Raw genomic sequence first — 24,512 nt, 5'->3', positions numbered from 1 at the left:
CATGACAGCCTGTCAGTCAGCCAGATCTGTTACAGTGTGACAAAGGCACCAGAATATACAGTAGTATTGTAGTATATTGTATGAATGATTACAACTTTGCGAGAGTCCAGTACATGGTATGGAATATTAAATGCCACTTAATATTAAGTGCCACTAAAGAGTCGTGCAAATAACAAGCCCACATACATATCTGCCCTTTAACCCCTACAGTTTTTTTTTTACAGTGTACAGAGTCCCCGTTCCTAATAAACTTCTATTAGAGGCCCTGTCATTGTGCCAGGCTGTATTTAATCTCATTATAACTATTTATATCCTGCCACTAGTTTAATAACAACCACAATACTAATGATGTCAACTGACTCAGTGGTGAGTCTCCCATTTCATTGAATTTAAAATGAAATGAGGTTTTATCATAATTCCTACTGTATTTGTTACAAAACAGGTGGTGTAAGGAAATAAATAATACATCTTTTTAGCCATTGTTTATTATTTCCCAACGCATCACAAACACCTTCCTTTCTCAATATGCAAGCTATAAAGTGTGAAATGGCATGGAAGAGATTATTTCTTTCACCACACAATATTCTGCTGTTAAGTGACACATGGCATCCCAACTGATCAACAGCTATGGTGTCTTATCTCTGCTCAGTTCTCAACAGCCTCAATGGCTTTAGGTTATTTCACACTCTCTGTGTATGGAGGAGAGAATGGGTCAATCATTTTTCAAACCTCATGTAGAAAAAGCTCTGGAGGCAAGTTGGATAGATTCTGTTACAATCAGCATTTCATTTCCTTAGCTACGCTATAAATGTGTAAATAATAGCGGATTTCCAAGAGGGTGATTCTGAATGCAATATTTATAAATTTTTCCAATGTACATAGAAATTAATCTGGGTTATGGACTAAGAGCAGGATAGATAATACTGTAATTATACAATGTCATTGTAAATCAAGGATATGCAGCATTACCCATATGATCAAGTGATCTGATATCTGTTTGTGACTTTTTTTTGTAAGCACAAACACAGACACAAGCATTGCAAAATCCTAATTTAATGTAGGCCTATTAAAGTATTGGAAGTCATATGACTGTACAGCTAACCCCTTCCCGACGCAGGACATATTACCATATATACTAGAGTATAAGCCGACCAGAGTAAAAGCAACCTAATTTTAACACAAAAGACTGGGAAAACCTTTGACTCCCCCAAGCCAGCCCATGCCCTCCAGTATAAAGAAATTCCCACCAACAATTAATAACACCTCATTGGATATCTTTTTAACTCTAGTTACCGATGAACTGAGAAGTTTAGAGATTAATCCTGGAAAGGTGCCACATAACATCACTAAAGCAGAGAGGCAATGCATCAAAAATTTGGAGGATGATAAATCCATAACTATCAAGCCCTCTGACAAAGGGGGAAACCTGGTCATTATGGACAGGGACCAATATATTTTAATGTGCCGGAACATCTTAAGAGACAGAGATTGCTACAGAGTCTTGGATCAGAATCCCACTATACGATTCAGGGATACCCTGAAGGAGATTATACTCCAAGCACTATCAGATAAACTGGTTAGTCCAGCCGAATCTGAGTTTTTGACACCTAAATACCCCAGGGTGGCCACATTCTATGGCCTCCCCAAAATCCATAAGGGGACAATTCCCCTCAAGGGTCGCCCTATTGTATCGGGGATTGACAGTGTCACTCAGAATGTGAGTCTATATGTGGACCAGGTTCTCCGCCCCTTCGTCCAGACGCTCCCATCGTATGTGAGAGATACGATGGACGTGTTAAAGAGTTTTTTTTGAAGCCATCAGGTATAATCTCTTCATTCTAATAAACCGCATGATCGATCCCTGCAGTTGAAGAGATGCGTTTTCTCGCATTCAATTTGGTCACCGGTGGTGCGATACTATTGGTCCAGTAGATCGTGCCCCCGTTTACGTCACATGGAGGGTGGGCGTTGCGGTTGGTGGATCCGATGGAGTACCGCCCACAGGAGGTGGGGCTTTATAAATAAATAGCCGGCTGCATCGCGCGGCGCGTACGGCCGCTACAGTGCCGGAGAAGCAGACGGACGACTGTGACTACCTGAATACTACCAGTGGTGGTCGCAGTGTCTATTCTGCGGCATTAAATGTGTGAATGTGCCTGAATGTTGTAGTGCCTCTGATGATGCATTGGTCATAAGGGCCAATGCTGAAACGCGTAAGGCAGGAAATACAAGAATAGGCAATTCACTGGCTTGCTTTAACCTTTGCAGCCAGTTAGAGGTTCTGGACGCTAATCAGTTATATGTAGAGCTGAGGTGGCATATTTTAGTCTAGTGTGAGCTCCTCTAACCCTGGTGGCTATTGAGCACCTTATCACGCATAGAGGGTTGAGGGGAGTCACACTGGTAAGCCTAAGTCCAGTTTAATTTAGTTAGCCCAGGTTTTAACAATTTTTGTTACATAATAAAGTTTTTGTTTTTAAACGTTCTATTTAGGCAGAAAATTATTTAAAAAAAATCCTCCAGTATAAAGCCAGCGACCCCATGCCCTCAGTATACAGCCAGCCCATGCCCCTAGTATATAGCCAGTCCAAGCCCACTAGTATATAGCCAGCAGACCCTGCCCTGCATATTCCAAGTGTATAAAAAAAATTAATTGACTCTGTACTCACCGACTTCCCCCACAGGTCTTCTTTCTTCCAGTACACCAGCTCCGTTTTCTGATCCTGTGTGCTGCCGGCACACACACTATGATGTCACAATGGCCAGTGGCCAGTGGCTAACACCATAATGTGTGTGCTAGCCCCAAAGATGGAGCCAGAACACAGGCAGCAACCCTGCGTGGTGCATTGGAACAGTGAGTAAGTACAGAATTACTTTTTTTATACACTCGATTTTAAGCTGAATTAGGTTTTATCAGCACATTTTTTGTGCTGAAAAACTTGGCTTATACTTGATTATATACATTAATTTGTTTCATGAAATGATCTAAACAACTCATCACGCAAAAAATATGCCTTGAACTTGCTCTGTCAACAGAAAAAAAGTAATTCCTCTAAATAAATGGCAATGCTAAGACAAATTCTATTTTCTCCATTTTACTATTTATTCAATAAAATTGAACTAATATAAAAAAAAACTATATAAATAAAGGTAATTCCATAATCCTAGTAGTCCATTGATTAAGGATAACAAATCATTTTCATGGTTCTGTGAACGCCCATCCCAAAAATGCTTAAAACAAGAATTGATTATTTTCTTTTCCAATACCAGTAAAGAGTTAATACATACTCATCAATATGCTAAGGACACCCTAAAAGGTATTTGTAAAGGGCATTTCATTAGGCAGAAAATAAGCTCTCATTTGTTCAAAAAATAAAATTTTTATGGGCTGTACAAAGTGACAATGATAATTTGCTCTGAATGGCAAACTTTCATTCAATGCCTAGCCGTGTACCTATACAGCAGTTTACCACCATGTGTTAGGCATTGCCAAATTGGATATTAAATAGAGATGAGCGAGCACTAAAATGCTCGGGTGCTCGTTATAACGAGCCCCATTGAAGGGAAACAGAACAGTAAAAGAACAGTGCTTGATTAAATATTCCAGATGCTTCCTGTTTTTTAATGTTTTAATTCTATTCTTCACTTTGCAGATGTGCGCGCGTATCTCCGAACCTATCGGAAGACACGCGTGCACATCTGCAAAGTGAAGAATAGAATTAAAACATTAAAAACAGTGCATACAGGACCATTTAAGTGCAGAACACATTGAAAGAACAATATTCTTCACATTCCAGATGTTCGGAACATCTCCGAACCTAGTGGGAGACACGCGCGCACACCTGCAAAGTGAAGAATAGTGTTATTTCAATGTGTTCTAACAAGCAAAACATCAGGAAACATCTGTAATATTTTATTAAACAATAAAAACACTGTTCTTCACTTAATTTAATGCTCGATCGCGATACAGGGGAAATACTCGTCCGAGTAACGAGCTGGTCCGAGTATGCTAATACTCGACCGAGCAGTATACTCGGATGAGTATACTCGCTCATCTCTAATATTAAACTTTGCAGTTAATTTTTGGATTTTAGCCATTGTGGATGTGTAAATATTTTGTAAAATGCATTCATTAAAGGGAACCTGTCATCACGAAGGGCATTTTTCAGTGATGACAAGTTCAAAAGGGCATGGCAAGCTCATGATTTGATTAGTTTATCTTATCTTAGTTGTCTACTGGGGGAAGGAGGAGAAGGGAGAGGATGTGGGAGGGATTGATTTGAAGAGGTGTGAAGAACAATGCTGAAGGTAGGAGAGATACAATTGAGCAGACTAGCATTAAGATTTGAAAGTTCCCCCTAGAACTCGGTGCAGGATTCTGGCAGGGAGCCAGGTAAGATGAAAGAAAGGATTGTAAAGAAGTAAAACGATTTAAGGACTAACCAAATCATGATTTAAATTGAGCATTACATGCCCTTTGGAGCATATTATCATCACTGATAAATACCCTTCGTGATGTTCATAAATGTTCCCTTTAAGCCAAAAAAATTACTATTTCAGAATTGTAACTCCATTTTTTAACCCCTGGGCAATACTTACTGGGTTAACAAACCTCCTAAAAGTTGTTTTGCAAAAAGTCTCATAAAAAAGTCTAATAGTCACTCCAGTCCCCTGCTGGTCTATGTGTTGAGATTTGTTATGCAATTTGAGACTTTTTTGGGACTTTTGAAAAAAATCCCAGAAAGAAAATTTATTAATGGGCCAAAGCCACTTTAATGAATCTGATGGGCATTGAAGCTCCAAAAATAGACACAGAATTGTCCTGAGGAGCTGGTCTAATGATAAATAACCTCCAATGTATATATTCAACCATACAAACTATGGGGGTTATTTATTATTAGACCAGCTCCTGGGCTGAAAATTATGGAGCAAATCCTATTCCTGACTTTGTTTGCAGATAGACCTCTTCTATTCTCATCGGTATGTGAGTGGAGCCTGATACTCATGCTACAAAGAGTGGACAATAAACGATGGACAAACAGTGGACAAACAGTTTACAACCCATTATCTCAATCCTTACAATTGCAGGTATCTATGAGGTCTTCTCCCCCACGCCAGTGGCATAGAAACCCTAAAATAATTGCAAATGCTAGTTTATTGCTAACAGTTGCAACTATTTCCATTTCTGCCACTTCTACCATATTGAAAAACCTCCCAATTCAGGCATTCCATTTTTAGTATTGAGTGTGCATAACAAAACCTTGCACAAAAGTTGAAACTGCATCTTTACTGATGAATGCATGTTAGAGAAACCTGTGATTGTTGTGCCACATTTCCTATAATTTGTCATCTTGATGTAGCAAATATCAAAGCTTTCAATTAAGTGTGACAAAGCAAGAATTGCAAAGGTTTCACATATTTCATATATACTATAGCTTTGTGTATGAGCAGATAGATTATTGTTCATCTTTTGGGATTATTATGTTTCCTCAATATGTATTTAATAATATGTTTATCTTAGTGGGGATTTAATATATCTGTCATTGAAAATCTATATCCTGGAAAGCCTATTTTCCCAGAATTCAGATGTTGCTGTCTCTAAATAGGCCTAAAGGCAAGGATCAAAGTATATAAAATAACTCAGAATACCATAGTCCAGAGAGTTTGTTTTTATCTCAGAGTTATATTGAATTTTGCTTTTGAACAATTGATTTTAGCCATTGTACTGTATCTTTCACAAAAGATGAAAAGGTATGATTGTATTTGTCAGTTACTTCAGTTTTTTTCTCAAGAGCAAAATGAAATTATTGAGTATTGCTACTTTTAACAACAATAAATAACAATAAATAAAAACTATTTAATGGACTAGTACTATTGTCTACAATTTAGGTGCTATGGTGATGGAATGCACAACATGATGTGACTAGAGACAATGTAAAGATCTCTGTGGACAGAAAGAAAAATAGGCCATACATTTCTGCAATGCTCCTAATAAAGATTACTGGTTAAACAACCTTCATCTGGTAACAGTGGGCAATGCTATCACACCTGGAGGGGCAAAAACCATCATGACAGGAGGACAACCATTGCCCCTGGATCTGGAGGGAGGCAAATAATTAAAATACTTGTTCTGAAAGTTTGTGTGATCTCCTAAGAAAATATCTCAGAGTTATGATGCCATCTACTAACTCTACACCATGTTTGGATTGGGTAAGACAATAGTGGTGCTGGTCCAGGGATGGGCACTGTGTGGGCTATGTGTGTGATATGAAGATATAAAGGTTGGATTTAGATCACTAGTTAGTTTACACTTTATGTATATATCCCTGTATTATACCAATAATAAATCCCTTTTTAAATACAGCATCTGCATGTGTAGTGTCAGCCACAGAGTGACAGTGTGGGGAAGTTATCAAGTGTTAATAATATTGTAAGCAATTTTTGATCAAGTTCTAGATGCATTTTTAAAAGTTGTCAGGCAGCAAAAAGGCTAAAATGTCCTTTCCTAGTAACAGGCATCTAACAGCCCCTAACAATACCAAGTACCTAGATAAGTACCCAGATACCTGAACTCCCGTCCTTACAAGGAGGGTCTACTTACTCTGCCTGTATCTTAGTATTAATTTTTCACATCCTGACGCATTTCTTCTGCCTGCTCATACAGTTTTATCAGGAGATCTCAGGATACTATTGCTACATGACACCATTTGTTCCCCTCTTTCCTCCCTCTAGTCTCTTAATAACAGGTAGGGGTTTAGGGCACTGCCAGACAAATGTTTAACTGTGAAATTTGACAAACAATAGGGGATCTGGATATTCAGACCCAGTTATTTACATAAACGATTAAAGAAGCAACAGAAAAAAAAAACTCTTCCCCTCACTGTGGATAAACATCTTTTTGCAGTAAAATAAGTAATGGGAAAACCACAAGCCTTTCTGGGGGTTGAAGGTGCTGTGGGTGTTAAAACCCATTTACAAAGAGGATATAAGTGGCAATGGAAAAACCAGACACCCCTGCGGTTATTCTCTTTGTGGTAAAAGAAGCAATAGGAAAACTACAAACTCCTCCTCTCATTGTGGTTAAAGGCGCTCTGGGTTTTCAGAGCCAGTTATTTGAATTTGAAGTCCCGGGAATGCGGAGTTAAAAAATCTGAACTGGAAGTCCCGGTAATGCAGAAATGAAATATTTTAAATTGAAGTTCCGGGAATGCAGAATTGAAAAATGTAACATTAGAGTTTTTCGAAATGTGAAGTTGAAACATTTGAAATTCAAGCTCTGGGAATGTGGAACTGAAAAATTTCAAGGTCAAGTTTCAGGAATGCAGATTTGTACAATTTAAAATTGTAGTTGTGGGAATGCAGAATAGAAAATGTTTTAATCCTTCAGTACTAGGAGATGTTTGGACAATATGTAAGGCACACTTTGCCTTCTAGCACTAAGTGCCCCTTCTGATAATGGTGGAGGTTGAGCAGGAGTCAACATGGCATTCCACATTGTGCACATGATACGTTGGTGACTTCCTACTCCTCCTCTTGCTCATGTTATAACTGAGCTAGAAAGTGTGCTTGTATGCTCTCATATTAGTCTCACGCTTTAGTATGGGAATAAAGGATGCTTTGATATCCTTGTGGCATGGATCCAGCAGAGTGGCCACTCAGTATTCAGTACTGTAGAGTATTCAGACAATGCATCTGTCAATCCACAAGCACTGTAGCATACAGTGGTCCATGTGGGCCAGACTGCCTTGGTGGGAGCTGTCTCATGTGCATCTCCCCATCCAGGCTCCAGTGATGCCTTTGAGCTGCTCTTGTAGTTATCCAACTCCCGCTCCTCCTCCAAAACTGTTCCCTGGATAGACAATGCAGTGACATACCACTGGAACCGGTTCAAGCATCTACGACATGGCTTTTGGCTCGGACATGGGGGAGATTTTCTCCATTAGAGACTATGCTAACTGTCGAACAGAAGGAGTGGTATACATGCTTACATGCACGTGCCCGCTCAATTATGTGGGTAAAACTTACCGTCCGGTCAAAACCAGGATTCAGGAATATTTTGGCGACATCAGAAACCACTGAGAGCACAGTGGCTAAACACTTTGCCAGTAAACACAGCAGCAACCCCAAGTGTTTACGCTTTCAGGTCATCAAGAGGGTTAGACTACCTAAACATGGAGGCAACTGGGATAGATTGATCTGTCAAAAAAAGACCAGGTGGATCTATACCCTTAGAACAATGGAACCAGATGAAAATCTATCTCTCACTAGTTTTCTGTAACGTTCTTGTCGTCCTCTGCCTCCTGCTGTTTGCCCAAAGCTACGGTGCCCCCTTTATTCACTCAGATGTGCACTTTATCGGGCACTAGTGGCTTTACTGTTGCAAATTAATACGGTGCATAATATTAGGGCGTCTATGTCTGCCTCCTCCATGCCTTGCACTGTATATATTCTATTTTATTCTTGTTCTCCTTCTCTGTTTACCTTCTATTTCACGACATATGTATACTTACCTCGGACATCATATACTTCCGAAGGACATGTGTTTGGTAAGGAACTTTGCTCCTACCCTACCTTCGTCTGCATCAGGGCTTTACCATCTTTCTATACCACGATTGGTGTTCTATCTATTGTCCATCCCCATCTTATTATTGTCTATAGTAGGCAGATTTGTAACTATCTTACTCTACCAGGGATGCTAGGTGATGAGCATCCTCTGTATTCCCTTTTATATTGCATGACTCCACATCTCTGTGTCGGGTACATATCGGGGACTCGCCGCATTCTATTGTTGTTTATCCTCACCTGCACGCCCTACTATGCCTGTGATCTACGTGGCATCGGGGGGACCTTGATGACTCACGGTCACATGACCGGAGGTCTGCTGCGGCCTCCGGCCATCCATTGGACGTTCCAACTGTGACGCGTAAGGGACGGGCCCAGTGCGGAGGGGTATGTTTCCCCGGCCCGTTCCCATCTTTTAGTTTAGTCTACTATCAGCTTTGTGCATCACGATCCCTGATGAATGTGTTCAGGAAACACGTCGGATCAATAAAATAATCCTGTAGGAGAGCTAGTGGGGGATAGTTAGTATTTTAGAGCAGCGCAAAACAGTCTCTATGCGAATTCAGCAATGGACTGATAGTGTGGCAGCTCACTCTATCCTTACATCCCAGAAGCATACAGCCTCCTCTGCACATCTACTGATCCCAGCCTTTGACAGTGATCATCTAACTGTAGTCTGGGGTTATAGTGTTACTTGCACTGTACACTCATTGGTGTAGGGTTTACACTGTGGTTAACACAATTTATGTATCTCCAATATTATTTTGGAAATTTTAACAATTTGTTAAAGGTTAAGTTTTAACCAATCTATACTCCCTTTACCTCTCCTCAGTGAACAGTATCCTATTATAGGGAGGCTTATAATTTTTTATCCCTTCTCAGTGAATACAATTTTCATACAGCTCTGCACACAGAAACATTTTTGAAAGTGGGGAGCGATAAACACAAAGTAAAATGGAAAAAGCCCATCAGAGGCAAGGGGTTAAAATGCCCCCTATACCACAATCTATGATTTGTAAAGCACTACTGAATTACTACTGATGGCGCTATATTAATAAAGATTATTATTATTATATTATAATATAATATAAAGTTTACAAATTCTCTGGCATAAGGGTTTGTGGTACCTGAGGGTTTGGAAACGCAATCTCAAGGCTGCACTAGTGATAACTTATTTTGGCAATGTAACGTTTCCAATACGTTAAATAAACACGGATTAAATGCTGTTTTACCCAACATGCGATCACAGGTGGAGCCTTTGGACACCTCATGGCACCCGAAACCAATTCTGCCCTCCAAAAGCTCAATGGAATTCCTTCCCTTCTGCGCCTCGCCATGTGCCCTGACAGTGGGTTACATACATATGTGGGGTATCTTCTTACTTGGAAAAAACTGCACAATATATTGTGTAGATGTATATATGTAGATGAGTTTTCTACTTTGATTCCATTAATGTGGGTAAATTTTGCGGCTAAATGAAGATATTTATAATATTAGTAAATTCCAAATCAAACCTTCATTTTGTTTGAATTTCTGTAAAATTCCTAAACGGATTAACAAGCTTCCTACCTGCTGTTTTGAATAGTTTTAGGGATGAAGTTAATAGAATGAGGTGATATGTAGGTGTTTTCTATAAGCAGAACTTCTAAAACTCGAAATTAAATGGTCCCTAAAATAATTGATTCTAAAATTTTCCCTTAAAATTTGAGAGACTGCTGTTCGATTTGTGATCTTTCTAGTGTCATAATAAAACAAAAGGATACCTCTTAAAAGATGCCAGCACGAAGCCGCGTAATGCTAAATATTAGTAACTAATTTGAAAAACAGAACATTTTGAAGTTTGAAAATAGCTAATTTTTTCAAAATGTTTATGTTTTTTCAAAATAAATGCTAAATGTATCAACCAAAATTTCCCACTAACTTGAAATACAAAATGTCACCAAAAACAAACTCAAAAATAGTTGAGTAAGTTAAAGCCTCCTAAAGTCATAACTGGATAAAGTGACACATGCTGGTTTTGAAAAATAGGTCTTGGTCAGCAAGGCACAAATGAGCTTGGTCACTAAGGGGTTAATTCTAATGACTGTAATTTGACATTTACTTATCAAAAGGAACAAACTTGTATTCCCTTTTTAGATTTTATTATGGAGGGCAATTCTGTTACTTATTTAATCAACACTTCCCTATATTGTAAACCAGTAAGTGGGAACTCTATCCTACAAGCATCTAGCTGTCACCCGAATCATGTGATACCTGTAGGTGAATTTATTCAGGCACATAAAAGTTGCAGTGATTTTAAGACTTGTATACAGGAGTGCAACATAATTTCCAATCATTTAATAAATAGAGGTTATACTTCAGAGACAACTCACAGAGGAAAAATATAGCATCTAGAGAACAGTCATTATTTAACCCTAAGAAAATCGAATTTACCCCAAACAAATGACATTTTATATCACGTATAATAGTGACTATAATGCAGTGGTAAGTATTAATAAAATATTTACCATTATTATCAGCTGATGAAAAAATGAAAAATGTTTTTCAATCAGGCTTTCAATTTGTGTCACGTCAGGCTCGTACTATTGGCAATGTTATATCCTCCTCTATGTAAAGAGAAATAAAGAGAAGGAAACTTGGTTGAGTGTAAAAGGCTCTTATAAATGTGGGGGTAACAGATGCAATAACAAAATACAAAAATACAAAAGACTTTTCATCTATACATAATGATTAAGTTGATATGATACAATCTTTTATCAATTTCATCAATCAAAATGTATAGATTATTTTGCTACATGCATGTCTTGTAATATTCATATGTGGGCAGTACAAAATGCCATCTAAAGGAACGTATCTGGGAACATGAATCTGATGGCTCTACTTCTAGTGATAAATATATATCTTGCCTATCCAAACATTTTTTGCAGGTACATGGAGGAGATTTATCCACTCATTCGATAACAGGTATAGAGAAGGTGGGAGCTCCAATAACATGTGGTGATAGAGTTTGCAAGCTATGAAATAGGGAAGTGTATTGGATTTTGAATCTTGTAACAAGGAATCCTAGACACTAGACCGGACCTAATGTACCTATATTAATGTACTTTGCCATTTGTTTTAATATACAGTCTATTATCTGGTTTCGATATGACACGCATGTGTTGAATGGGAAATACTTTGAATGAATGTGGTAATTATATGTGACCCCGTATATCTATAGCTTTTTAAAAAATGTGTTTGTGTTAGTAGGGTTCAGACCATGACCAAGAACGCAATATGAAAGTTCAAAATGAGTACCTTGTGAAACCTACAGAAGCATGTACCTTGTAATGGAATAAATGTGAAGTTTTAATGAACATTTTAGAGTGCTAGCTTCAAACCTTTTCTTTTTCCACAAAAAAGAAGTGAGGTTAATCACTGTACATAGTAACAGTGAATGGCATATTTTCAAGCAACCTATCTAGTGATTTTCCAATTAAATAAATCCCTTGTTGCAGGGTAATGTACATATACTTTATCTTCAAGTAGTAGGCAGCCCAGAATGCCAACAGATATGATCATATTTATTAGTGATCAAGTATGTGTGAAGTATCCTTGGGAAACTTAACAAAATACCCCCTCCCAAAAACACAAAACGTTTTCAAACTCAAAACATAAAAATAAAAAAATTACAAATAATTGTTGTGCAATTTTCATAATAACCAGTAGTAGTTGACTTACTACAGGGTTTAAACAGTTCCCAAGACAAGATGAGAATGCTAGTCCTAATAAGCGGTGACTTCCAAAATTTGGACAAACATACTGGTCTGCAGGTCCTACTGGCACTGCCAGTGTGCAAGCACGATCAGCAGCAGAATACCAACTGTTATGCATAGCGTGGTCCCTGCTGTGTCTGCCCTCATGCATTATCATGATACCTAAGGAGTATCAACTACAACTAATTAATAACTACAAGACATTAACTACAAAAAAACAAGCACTCACATCGGCCTAGGGCAACAGAAGCAGTAAAAAAGTTAGTTCTTAGAATGAAAATACAAATAAATGCTCTGTCACTAACCCCTTAACGCCGGGGTTAATGCGTTTTCATTTTTCACTCCCCACCTTCAAAAATCTGCAACTTTTTTTTTCCATGTACAGAGCTGTGTTATGGCTTATTTTCTGCGTAACAAATCACAATTCAAAATGTTGGTATTGAATATTCCATGCCGTGTACTGGAAAGCGGGAAAAAAAAATTCCAAATGCAGTGAAATTGGTAAAAAAAAATGCATTTGTGCCGTATTCTTGTGGGCTTGGATTTTACAGATTTCACTGTACGCCCCAAATGACATGTCTACTTTATTCTTTGGGTTGGTACGATTACGGGGATAACAAATTTATGTAGGTTTTATAATGTTTTCATACATTTAAAAAAATTAAAACCTACTGTACAAAAATTTGGGGGGGATTTTGCCATCTTCTGGTGTTAATAACTTTTTTATACTTTGGTGTATGGAGCTGTGGGTGGTGTGTTTTTTTTGTGGATTTTGATGAAGTTTACAATTTTATCATTTTTAGGACTGTTATTATATTTTAATAGATCGGGCATTTTTGGATGCGGCGATACCTAATTTGTTTATGTTTTTTTTTTTTACTGTTTATTTATATTTATATCAGTTCTAGGGGAAGGGGGGTGGTTTGGGTTTTAGTTTTTTTTTTTTTTACTATTTTTCAGACTCCCTAGGGTACTTTAACCCTAGGTTGTCTGTAAGGTCCTATCACAGTGCTGGCAAACCTATGGCACGGGTGCCAGAGGTGGCACTCAGAGCCCTTTCTGTGGGCACCCAGGCCTTCGTCCCAACACAGAGTTTGTCAGATAGGACTCAAGGCTTCCTCCTGTGGTCCAAGACCCAGGACTTGCCATACTCAGCACTATTTTAAATTGACATCCATGGCTGCTAGGACTACAGGAGGAGCCAGAAGGTATGGATAGAGATGGATTACCATTCGAGCTCCTGCTCTGGGTCCCCTGATCCTTCTTCTTCCTTCTTCTCTGGAGAGAAGCTTCAATCCAAATTCCTCCATCATCTTTCTATTGTATTGGTGAACTCAGGACACCAATACCATTAAAACCTGTGATACAGAAGGGATCAATATGTTTCTCCTTAAATTGTCATGTTGGCACTTTGCAACATACAAGTAGGTTTTGGTTTGTTTGGTTTGCACCCTGTCTCCAAAAGGCTTGCTATCACTGTCCTATCATATACTGCCATACTACAGTATAGCAGTATATGTGGATTTTACTACTCATACATTACAATGTGCTTATAGCACATTATAAGGCATGGGTTAACCCGAAGTATCCTCGAGTCTTCGTGAGACCTGGGGCTACCATGGTGACAGATCGCTGCTCCCGATTGACGTCAAGGGGAGCAACGATCCTCGGAAAGGTGGCGGTTCCCATGCGCCGCCATCTTTTTGAAGCCGCCGGCAGCTTTGACAGTGGTGATCAGCAGGAAAACACCTGAGATCGGTGCTGGCACCGATCACGGGTGTTACCGGTAAGCCTTTGCTGCAATATGCATCAAAGACTTACGGCTATGGAGAGGGCTCGGCCGGCGAGCCCTCTCCATGCACCGGGACCCGGCATGTGACTTAATACTACGTCACATGTCGGTAAGGAGTTAAAGGAAATCTACCATCAAAACCCATTATGATAAACCAGGGGCACTTACTCATACATCCAGGAACCATGACTTTAGTAATCTTATTATATTTGTTATCCATGACCTCCTTCATTCTAAAATAAACTTTTAAAATTATGCTAATGAGCATGAGGGTCTCTGGTGGGCGTTTCATTGCCTGTTTCAATAAATGGAGCAGGTCTCCCTTCCCCAGATAATAGGATGGTGTATTATCACAGTTATCACTCTATGTGTAGAACCTTACCCATCAGTGTATAGGAGGGAATTAGCGTCTCTGTGGAAAGAAATAAAGAGTAATGTTATTATTATCTGACATAGATCCAGTCCCTACATGCCTAGATTACATGAGCTCATTCTTATCTCTCTACTAAACAGCTGTCCTCGCGTGCGACACTTTTGATGCGACACATATTCACGTGCGCCTAATCTGTCGCATCTCCTTACATAGGAGGCAATAGGATCAGACCTGACACATTGTTCGCATCATCTGACCCCACCCCCTGGGGAGGGACTTCCTGTTTAAATAACCAGCTCACACACAGAGTCACTCGCGCATCCTCCTGTGTGCAGCAAGCACAATACTAAGCGCCAGCACCCAGATACTCTTTGGTAGACAGCTTTTGGTGGGCATTAACCTGTTTTCTTTGATTTTAGATACTACTGGTATATGTCTGCACAGCTTTGTTCACTCTGATACCCTGTTGTCTTACTAGTATCATGTAATGATGTGAACTACATTTGTTGATGAATCCTGGCTCTGAGAATCTTAGACTACTACCACGTTGAACTGACTACATGGATATTGTATTGATGTTCCTTGGATTTTTCCACTATTATGTATTTATGTATATGTGTACCTTATATCCACTTGTATATTTCATGTCAATATTGATTTTGTATATATGTTCGATTTACAGTGTTTGAGAAAGGCCCTTGTGGCCGAAACGTCACACAAGTATTACTGCTGTAATCTATCACTTTGAAGACATTAAATGCATGTTAAAACCCATTGGAGTGCGTGGTCCCAATTTTACTTTACTGTACATGGGGTTGGATCCCTGGATCAGACGCACCAAGATACTTGAGAGTGCAGACCGAATATATTAACTACATTTATTTTAGAAATATGTTAATTGACTGTAGAGGCTACTGGGGCATGTACTAGCCTGGTCAAGCACTGGGAGCTAAGGATACTCCACACCCCAGAAGTCTCTACAGACAGAATCTACCATTAGTTCTACTTCTGCTGGTAGATTCTTCATGATAGGTTTCCTTTAAGACCCTAATAGGTTGGGTCATCATGGGGTCTACGTGTTATCATAAATTCAAAATTTTCTTTAGTTTCAGTTGCCTATGAAACATGTTTCAGACATTAGATTAGATTCATGGGCCTTGACCAGATGGTGTATTACTGAACACCTGCTCTCAGTTTAAATCATTCTAATCATTTTTGGAAACTGATTTAGAATGCATTGCATGTAAAGGTAATTAGCAAGTTCATTTGATAAAGTTATGATAACGATTTAGTTTTAGTTTTAATCCCCTGGATCTTTTAGCACACAGGAAAGACCACATTCCTTTTCTAAAGGGCAGGTGCTGGAACTGTGTTTTTCTGTATATCTGACTGTGTTTTGTACTGTTGTCTAGCTATGATTGTTGCTGAGGCACTTGATTTTCCCTTCGGAAACCAATAACGTTTTATCTATCTAAAGCCTCTGTATTTCAGGGTGCTGTGATGATGTATTGCAGGATGTGCAATCCAAACAAAAAATGTGAACAAAGCTAAAGAGGTTTTCTGGGATTTTGGGTTGACCAGGGTAATTAGCATCTTTAGGACAGACTCAATTTTCCTTTTTGGCACATGTTCTTTTAATGGCGATTACTTTTTAATTTTTTTAGGCAAGCAAAGAGATTGTTTGTGGCATCTTTTTGGAATTCTTATTTTATAATAGGAATTTTACTGTAGACTAAATTTTAGGCTTTTTTGACGTGTTACCCTAAAACTGACATTACTATTTTGCCTTTTTTTTTTTGGCTGTTATACAGTGATACCCTAAAAATGACAATATAACAGTGGTTGCCATTTTATGTCACAAATTTTGATATATCACATTTCTGTTTTAAGTTAATCAGGCATTGTATGGGATAATACATTTTTGGGTATTAATTTTAATAATGTCTTTGTTCATTCATCAAGTTTTTAAAATGTTTTATATTTTTACTGACCTTTCCCAAGAACTGATATAAAAATAAGGTATTGCTGCGTCTCAAAAGTCACAATCTATCAATTTAACGTTTATTTCCAGTAGTAAATCCTGTTACGGAATATAGTGATCAGATGTCCAAAATGCCACTCCATCGTCACTCCAACTCATAGAAATTTTAATGAAAGGGATAAAAAGGTTGTACAGTCCCACAAAAGGTATCATTGTAAACATCATCACAAAGTAAAAGTCGTAAAAACAGAGCCCTCAAAAAAATGGCAGAAAAGCATTTTTCAGTAAAGTACATTGTAATTGTAAATTTTTTTTCGCTTCCAAGCACAATACATTGAACACGAAATACTGCAGAAAACAAGCCCTTGAACTTACATACAGGGAAAAATAGAAAAGTTATGGATTTTTAACCCTTACAGGATTCAGCCCTTTTTCGTTTTTGCGTTTGTTTTTACTCCCCTCGTTCCAATGGGGGAAAAAACGTAAAATGGGGAAAAACCATGGTGTGTCTTAAAGTCCGAATGTAGACTTGCAGGCATGTCTAAATTGCAGGTCGCGCAACGTACTTCATAACACGGCCTGAATATTACACACCCACAAGTGTGCCAACGTCTGAGCCCTCCACAGCAGGAGGGAATGGAGGCCGGGACCAGGCTGCGCAATGCCAGCTAAAACTTGCAGTAAGCGCAGCCCTATACAGCTTAGCACAGCGGTTGTGCTCCTCTGCCCTACACACCCTCCATAAAAGGAGCAAAGTGAAGTTGGGCTGCACTTTGCCAGTGAAAGGTATTGAAGTAAGCACAGCCCATGACAACATAAGGCAGCGGCAGCATGCAGTGCATGCTGAATGATCTATATTTCCCCCAACACTGGTTGGCTGAGCTTGTTGCTAGCATACCCCTAGCCAATCAGTGTTGGGTCAAAGTAACAACACTTCCCCGACCAACAAGTGTTCTGTATAGAGCTGAATTTGACAGAACAGTTGTAGTGTCGGCACGGGAATCATCCTTTAGCAACAGGTGTCCTACAAAGTGTCCCCATTACTTCTCCCCACACAAAGTACACTTTTGAAACGTCACCAAATGTCACACAATGACCCCCTAATAAAAGTATCCCTACACAGTCCCCTTATGAGGTGTCGCCATACATTGGATACTCTATTAGGGAACAGTCTGAAGTGTGACCTAAAGTATTGATATGTGGGAGTTTTCTCATATCTTTTATTTTTAGCAATAAAAAAAAGAAGATAAAAATGGTGCACAACAAAGACTATGGGGCAGATTTACTTACCCGGTCCTGTCGCGATCCCGGCGGTGCATTGTCCGACGAGGATTCGGGTCTGCCGCGATTCACTAAGGTCGTGCGTCCAATTTCCTTCATGTGTTGCTTCCCCGCTGAGATCCGCCGGAGTTCACCTTCTTCTCCCCGGTGCATGGAAGTGCTTGATCTTGCAACACAATTTCATTTTTAAATTCCGAGATTTGTCTGAATCCATCGGGTTGTCCAACTGCATGCCCCCCCCCCCTATTTCTGCAATGCAAGCCATAATGACCGCCCTATCAGCTTTTTATGGTGGTCATTGAGGGTACTTCTTCCGACGTGATGCATTTCTACAGCGGCGTGTCAGAAGAAGATTTCGGGACACCGGGTATCACTGGTGCCGTTGTTGGGCTGTGGTGTCACAGCCCCGAGCTGGCACTAAAACCCGGGATCGGAAAAACTAGCTTACCGGGGTATCCGATCCCTCCAGCCCCGGGGTCCAGCGAGTGCCCCAAGTCTGGTGGTTCCTTTCCTGGCAGAACCTGGCTGTATGTAACTGAGCATACACTGTACACTGCAATACAAGTGCATTGCAGTGTAAGGACTTGAATGGAATATGTAAAAAAAAGTTAAAAAAAAAAAGGAAAAATAATTTTAAAATAATAATTAAATAAATAAGATAAAAGTCCCATAATCTCACCGTTACACATAAAATGCAAATAAATTATATAAAACACAAAAACACCCAAAAATTTACATATTTGGTATCACCGCGTCCGTATTAAACTGTACAATAAATCTAAATCAATATTGAACATGCTCAGTGAACAACGTAAAAAAAAAACACAAAAAACTTCCCATAATATACAATATACAGTACATCTCAAAAATGTTCTAAAAAGTGATCAAAAAAAGTTAGACGCTTAAATATGATACAAATGAAAAGAATAACCCTTTTCACAAAAAATAAGCCCTTTAACCAGATCTGACCACAGAAAAATACAGAAGTTATTGCCCTGAAAATTTGTCAATAGTAAAAACAATGTGATTTTCTCCAATATTGGTTTTGCTCAGTAAAATTGAGCAAAGATAAGAAAAACTATACAAATGAGGTATCACCGCAATCGTAGTGAACCAGAGAATAAAGATGAAATATTATTTTTATGTTACAGTCTGCAGGGTAAAAAAGTGCTAAAAATCCAAATTAAAAATTGATGATTTTGTTTGTGTCCCCCTTGAAATAGTTGATAAAATATGCTATAGACACCCAAAATGAATTATCTATACATTGTATCTCACCTCGCAAATAATAAGCACTCATATGTTCGCATTACCAAAAAGATTAAAATTTATAGCCTGCACAATGTGACAATACAAATCTGCTGTGAATGGCGCTGGTTTCATTCTATGCCCGGCAGTGCGCCCGTACAGAAGTTTACCACCATATATGTGGTATCGGTCCACTCGGGAGAAATTGCGCATCAAACGTTGCAGAGTATTTCATCATTTTGAATAAAATGAATGCCTAAATGAATGTATTTTCCAAAAAAATTCAATAGTTTCTAAATCGCAGGGCCATATTGTTTTAACCCATGTGAAACACTTAAAGGGTTAATAGACTTAATAGAAGTTGTTTTACATAGGTTGAGGGGTCAAGTTTCTCTAATGGGGTAGTTTATGGGGTTTTATTAATATTAAAGGAAACCTACCACTTGAAGTGGTAGGTGTAAGATGGGAATACTGAGCACCAGCTCAGGGTGAGCTGGTGCCGGTGCTTATTTTTGTTAGTGTTTTAAACCACTGCATCGCGGTTTAAAACACTTTTAAACTTTATAGCCGAAGCTGCTTCAGCGCACCATGCGCGCGACCGTGCGCACGCCTACATAGGAAGTGAAGGAGAGCCGCGCGCACGATCTTGGTGCGCTGAAGCAGCTTCGGCTACAAAGTTTAAAAAGTGTTCTAAACCACGATACTGCTGCTCGGTATTCCCATCTTACACCTACCACTTCAAGTGGAAGGTTTCCTTTAAGGCCTTCCAAAGTCACTTGAAAGCTGAGTTGTCCCTCAAAATGTGAGTTTTGGGGATTTTCATGAAAATGAGAAAAATTGCACCTAAAGTTCTGCACCTCATAACATCCTAGAAAAATGAGAGGACGCATAAAATATCATCTCAACATTAAGCAGACATTCTGTAAATGTTAATTATCAAGCTTTTTGGGTAGTTTTACTTCCTGTCTGGAAAGAAGAATATTTTAAACTTTGAAAATGAAGAATTTTTACGAACTTTTGCCAAATTTTTCATTTTTTTTCAGACTGAAACGCAAAACTTATCACTTAAATTTTACAACTAACATGAAGTACAACGTGTCACAAGAAAACAATTTCAAAATTACCTGGATATGTTAAAGCGTTCCGAAGTTATAACCAATTATCGTGACAGAGTCTGGTCATTAAGCTGAAAACTAGTGTCGGTGATAAGGGGTTAAAAATATGGGCTAATGTTTAAGATTTTAGCCGTAAGCAGATTGATAAATATGCCCCACATGCCATCATCCACTTATTTTCTTATGCACAGTCTTGAAAGACACAGTGCTGATGTACTGTACTTTTGCTACAGAAAAAAAACTTAGTCTCCTGCTGCATCCAGTTTTTGTCAAAACAGAAAAGGCTAGCGTATAAAACTCCTTTTAAAATAATGTAGTAAAATATGCCAAATATCATGGAAACAGAGCAGCAGAGAGACATTTTGGACCACTGTTCTCGTGGGCATGCAGCAAAATGGCAACAGTTAGAATTCGGCATAAAAGAGTGGATCACACATCACACATCACAGGAACAATGGCTTTTCTGTACCTACCTAAATGATCATATTTGAAGCCAAAGGTCTTGCTGCTGAGAAAGGTATTGAGGACTTCACTGGATCATGGTGCTACAGATTTCTGAAGAGATGGGGTCTTGCTATGCACACCAAAACTAGAATTGCTCAAAAATTGCCTAAAGAATATGAGCCTCAGATCACAAATGCGTCTTTTCACAAATATGTACTTGATGAAAGGAAGAAAACAGGCTTTGAAGTAGGCCAGATTGGGAATATGGATGAAGTCCCTTTAACATTTGATGTTCCATCAAATAGAACTGTTGATGTAAAAGGAGCAAAAACTATCACCATGAAACACATTACACAGTTGTCTTGTCCTGCTGTGCAGATGGTACCAAACTGTCACCAATGCTAATATTTAAAAGAAAAACCATGCCAAAAGAGTTGATTCCACAAGAAGTCATTGTCCATGTTCACGAAAAAGGATGGATGGACGAAAATGACATGAAAATATGGATAGAAAAAGTGTGGTCCAAACGTCCTGAAGGACTTTATAAAAAAAAAACTGCACTATTAGTGCAGAAATTTAAAGAAGAGAAGACTCGTCTTGCCGTGATTCCTTACCAGCCAGCTGCAACCACTGGACGTTTCCATCAACAAACCATTTAAAGCAGGGGTCTCAAACTCAATTTACCTGGGGGCCGTTGGAGGTAGATTCTGGGTAAGGCTGGGCCGCATCAAGTTTTCCACACAAAATGCGCTTACAAAATATCATTATTCAGATTCAAATGTCACGGCGTCTCCCAGTGCAAGGAAAGCCCCAAGCTGGGAGACGTGTTTTCTCTATGAACGCGTCCTGTGTACCGAGGGGTCCCAAGCTCCTACCGCACTGAGCCCAGTCAGGGACACTCCATTCCCCCCCCCCCCCACACCCGGTACTTGCCTCCCCGTGTCCCTCCCATCGAAGAAGATGAAGTCGCCGCTCTGACCTGCACCAAGTGCGTTCAGAGCGGCGACTTCATCTTCTTCAAGTACCGGAGGGAAGGGGATTAACCGGTTACGGGCCCTTTCCTGTTTTTTCATGTCCATTTTTCACTCCTCACCTTCAAAAAACTATAACTTTTTTATTTTTACACGTAAAGAGCTGTGTGATGGATTGTTTTCTGCGTAACAAATTGCACTTCATAGTGATGGTATTAAATATTCCATGCCATGTACTCGGAAGCGGGAAAAAAATTCCAAATGCAATGAAAATGCATTTGCGCCATTTTCTTGTGGGCTTGGATATTACGTCTTTCACTGAGCGCCCCAAATGACATGTCTACTTTATTTTTTGGGTCGGTACGATTAAGGGGATACCAAATTTGTATAGGTTTTATAATGTTTTCATACATTTACAAAAATTAAAACCTACTGTACAAAAATATTTTTTTTTATTTTGCCAAATTCTGGCGCTAATAACTTTTTCATACTTTGGTGTACGGAGCTGTGGGTGCTGTCATTTTTTGCGAAATTTGATAATATGTTCAATGATATCATTTTTAGGACTGTACAACCTTTTGATCACTTTTTATAGATTTTTTTATATTTTTCAAAATGGCAAAAAAGTGCCATTTTCGAATTTGGGCGCTATTTTCCGTAACGGGGTTAAACGCACTGAAAAACCGTCATCATATTTTGATAGATCGGGCATTTTCGGACGCGTCGATACCTGATATGTTTATGATTTTTACTGTTTATTTATATTTATGTCAGTTCTAGGGAAAGGGGGGTGATTTGAAATTTTAGGTTTTTTTATTATTATTTTTTTTTTTTAAACTTTTTTTTATTTTTATTTATACTATTTTTCAGACTCCCTAGGGTACTTTAACCCTAGGTTGTCTGATCGATCCTATCATATACTGCCATACTACAGTATGGCAGTATATGGAGATTTTCCTCGTCATTCATTACAATGTGCTATCAGCACATTGTAATGAAGGGGTTAAAACCTCGGGTCTTCGGAAGACCTGAGGCTACCATGGAGACGGATCTCCGCCCCCCGATGACGTCACGGGGAGCGGCGATCCCAGGTAAGATGGCGGCGCCCATGCGCCGCTATCTTTTTGAGGCTGCCGGCAGCTGTGCGGGTGTTACCGGTAAGCCTTTGCTGCAATATGCAGAAAAGACTTACCGGCTATGGAGAGGGCTCAGCCCGTGAGCCCTCTCCATGCAGCGCGACCAGGTGGGGGCCGCAAAATATTGTCCCGCGGGCCGCAGTTGGCCCGCGGGCCGCGAGTTTGAGACCCCTGATTTAAAGTTTTCATGTGAGAACAATGGAACAAATTATAACCTGACATCTACTGGAAGAATGAAGAGACCATCACACAAGTCTGTGATTGGGTGAAATCAGCATGGCAATCAGTAAAGGATGAAACAGTTGTGAGATCTTTTAAAAAATGAGTCTGAAGATGGTATTCTATATGAACAGAGTGAAGACAGTAAGATCAGTGGTAGCGAGCAATTCAGCATTCTACATTCAGAAGCAGTGATACAGATTTCTTTGGGTTCCCTGAAGACTAAAAGACTTTCCTAATTTAATGTCTCTCCTCATTTGACAGTATTGCTAGTTCTTTATGCTGCTCTTCATGTTTCAATTGTTGAAATTGTGTTCTGTTACTTTGTTAATTATTTTAGCCAATATTTGGAGAAAAGACATTTTTTTCTTATTTTTCCTCCTAGGTGTGTCTTATGGTCCAGTGTTTCTTATAGTCCGAAAAATATGGTATTGGAAAAACTTAAGTGATCACACATTGTTTTCTAAATTTGTTCTTCAGTTTATCTGTGCCTAACGTTAAAGGGGTTTTTCCAGTTTTGGCATATAAATGGTGTACACTTGTATATAGAATTTTCTAATATATTGTGTGTATTAATTCCTCACAGTTGCCTAGATCTCTGCTTGCTGAATTCAATAAAAAGATTCATTGCTAGCTTTTGATGGATACAAATTTCCATAGTCATGTGACATCACTTAGGTGTGACGCTCAATCAGAGCTGTGTATCATAAAGAGATGTGCACCTATGTGACGTCGTAAGACAAGGTTTTTATCCACAGGAAGGAAACAGTGAAGCTTCCTAAAGAATGACAGCAAGCAGAGATCCAGAAACCCATAAGGAATTGTTTTAGAAAGTAGATGGGAAAATTGTATAACTTTTCATCATATAAACACTAACACTGATTTGTTGAAACCAGACCACCCATATGGTTAATTTTGGAAAAGCAGATGTTGGGATCACTGCAGCCGCTTATAGTTGTTACTATAAATCTGCCTTGCAAAAAAGGTGCAATTTAGGTAATAAAAATATAATAAATAATTGTTCATTGAACAAGCTCCTTAATATCCTGCAAAGTTAAATATGAATAAAATGAATGCAGTAAATGTAAGATTAACAATTTCTGTGTGTCACCTTCAGATTTATTACAGTCAAGATGACAATGGAAATTTTTCAGAGCTGTGAAGCATGACAGCAGAAGGAATTTGGCAATTTCAAATTAAACAGGTATACAATCATTTTAATGTTGTCGTGAAAACAAACAGACACATTCATGCAGCTCCTTTGAACAAATGTATCTCATACAATAACAAACTTTTTTTCCAGGTGCAATTGGGTCATTGCTCAGACCATTATAGCATAGAAATAATTTTCCCAATAACAAGAACTTTTAGCAATGCCACTAATGTGTCATAGTACCGCACTCCCACAAGAAAACATCTTGACAGTTAGTTATTCTACATTTGACAAGTTACAGAGTTCATCTTCCTATGACGTGCACATATCATATCATTGCTGTAATTAGAAGTGAGTTGCTACTATCTAAATGATTAATTTCAATCTGCCCTTGTGCTACAGATAATTCTCCTTACAATTTATCCTATGTGGTGAAGCAAGGAGGAGAATGAAAGTATAAATAAAGTTTGCCCAATTAACAT

At 38.9% G+C, this 24,512-nt stretch overlaps 1 long non-coding RNA gene across 1 annotated transcript; it reads left to right on the top strand.

Annotated features, from left to right (window-relative positions):
• The first annotated feature begins 2,777 nt into the window (after positions 1-2,777).
• LOC140120556 (uncharacterized) lies at positions 2,778-24,258 on the top strand. The gene is made up of 3 exons (XR_011853867.1): positions 2,778-2,858; positions 23,995-24,081; positions 24,181-24,258. It is a non-coding gene; the product is annotated as an uncharacterized lncRNA (long non-coding RNA).
• The last annotated feature ends 254 nt before the right edge of the window (positions 24,259-24,512 follow it).

Source organism: Engystomops pustulosus, chromosome 3, assembly GCF_040894005.1.
Source record: "Engystomops pustulosus chromosome 3, aEngPut4.maternal, whole genome shotgun sequence".
Taxonomy (NCBI): Eukaryota; Metazoa; Chordata; class Amphibia; order Anura; family Leptodactylidae; genus Engystomops; species Engystomops pustulosus.
This window is presented reverse-complemented; position numbering and strand designations above follow the sequence as displayed.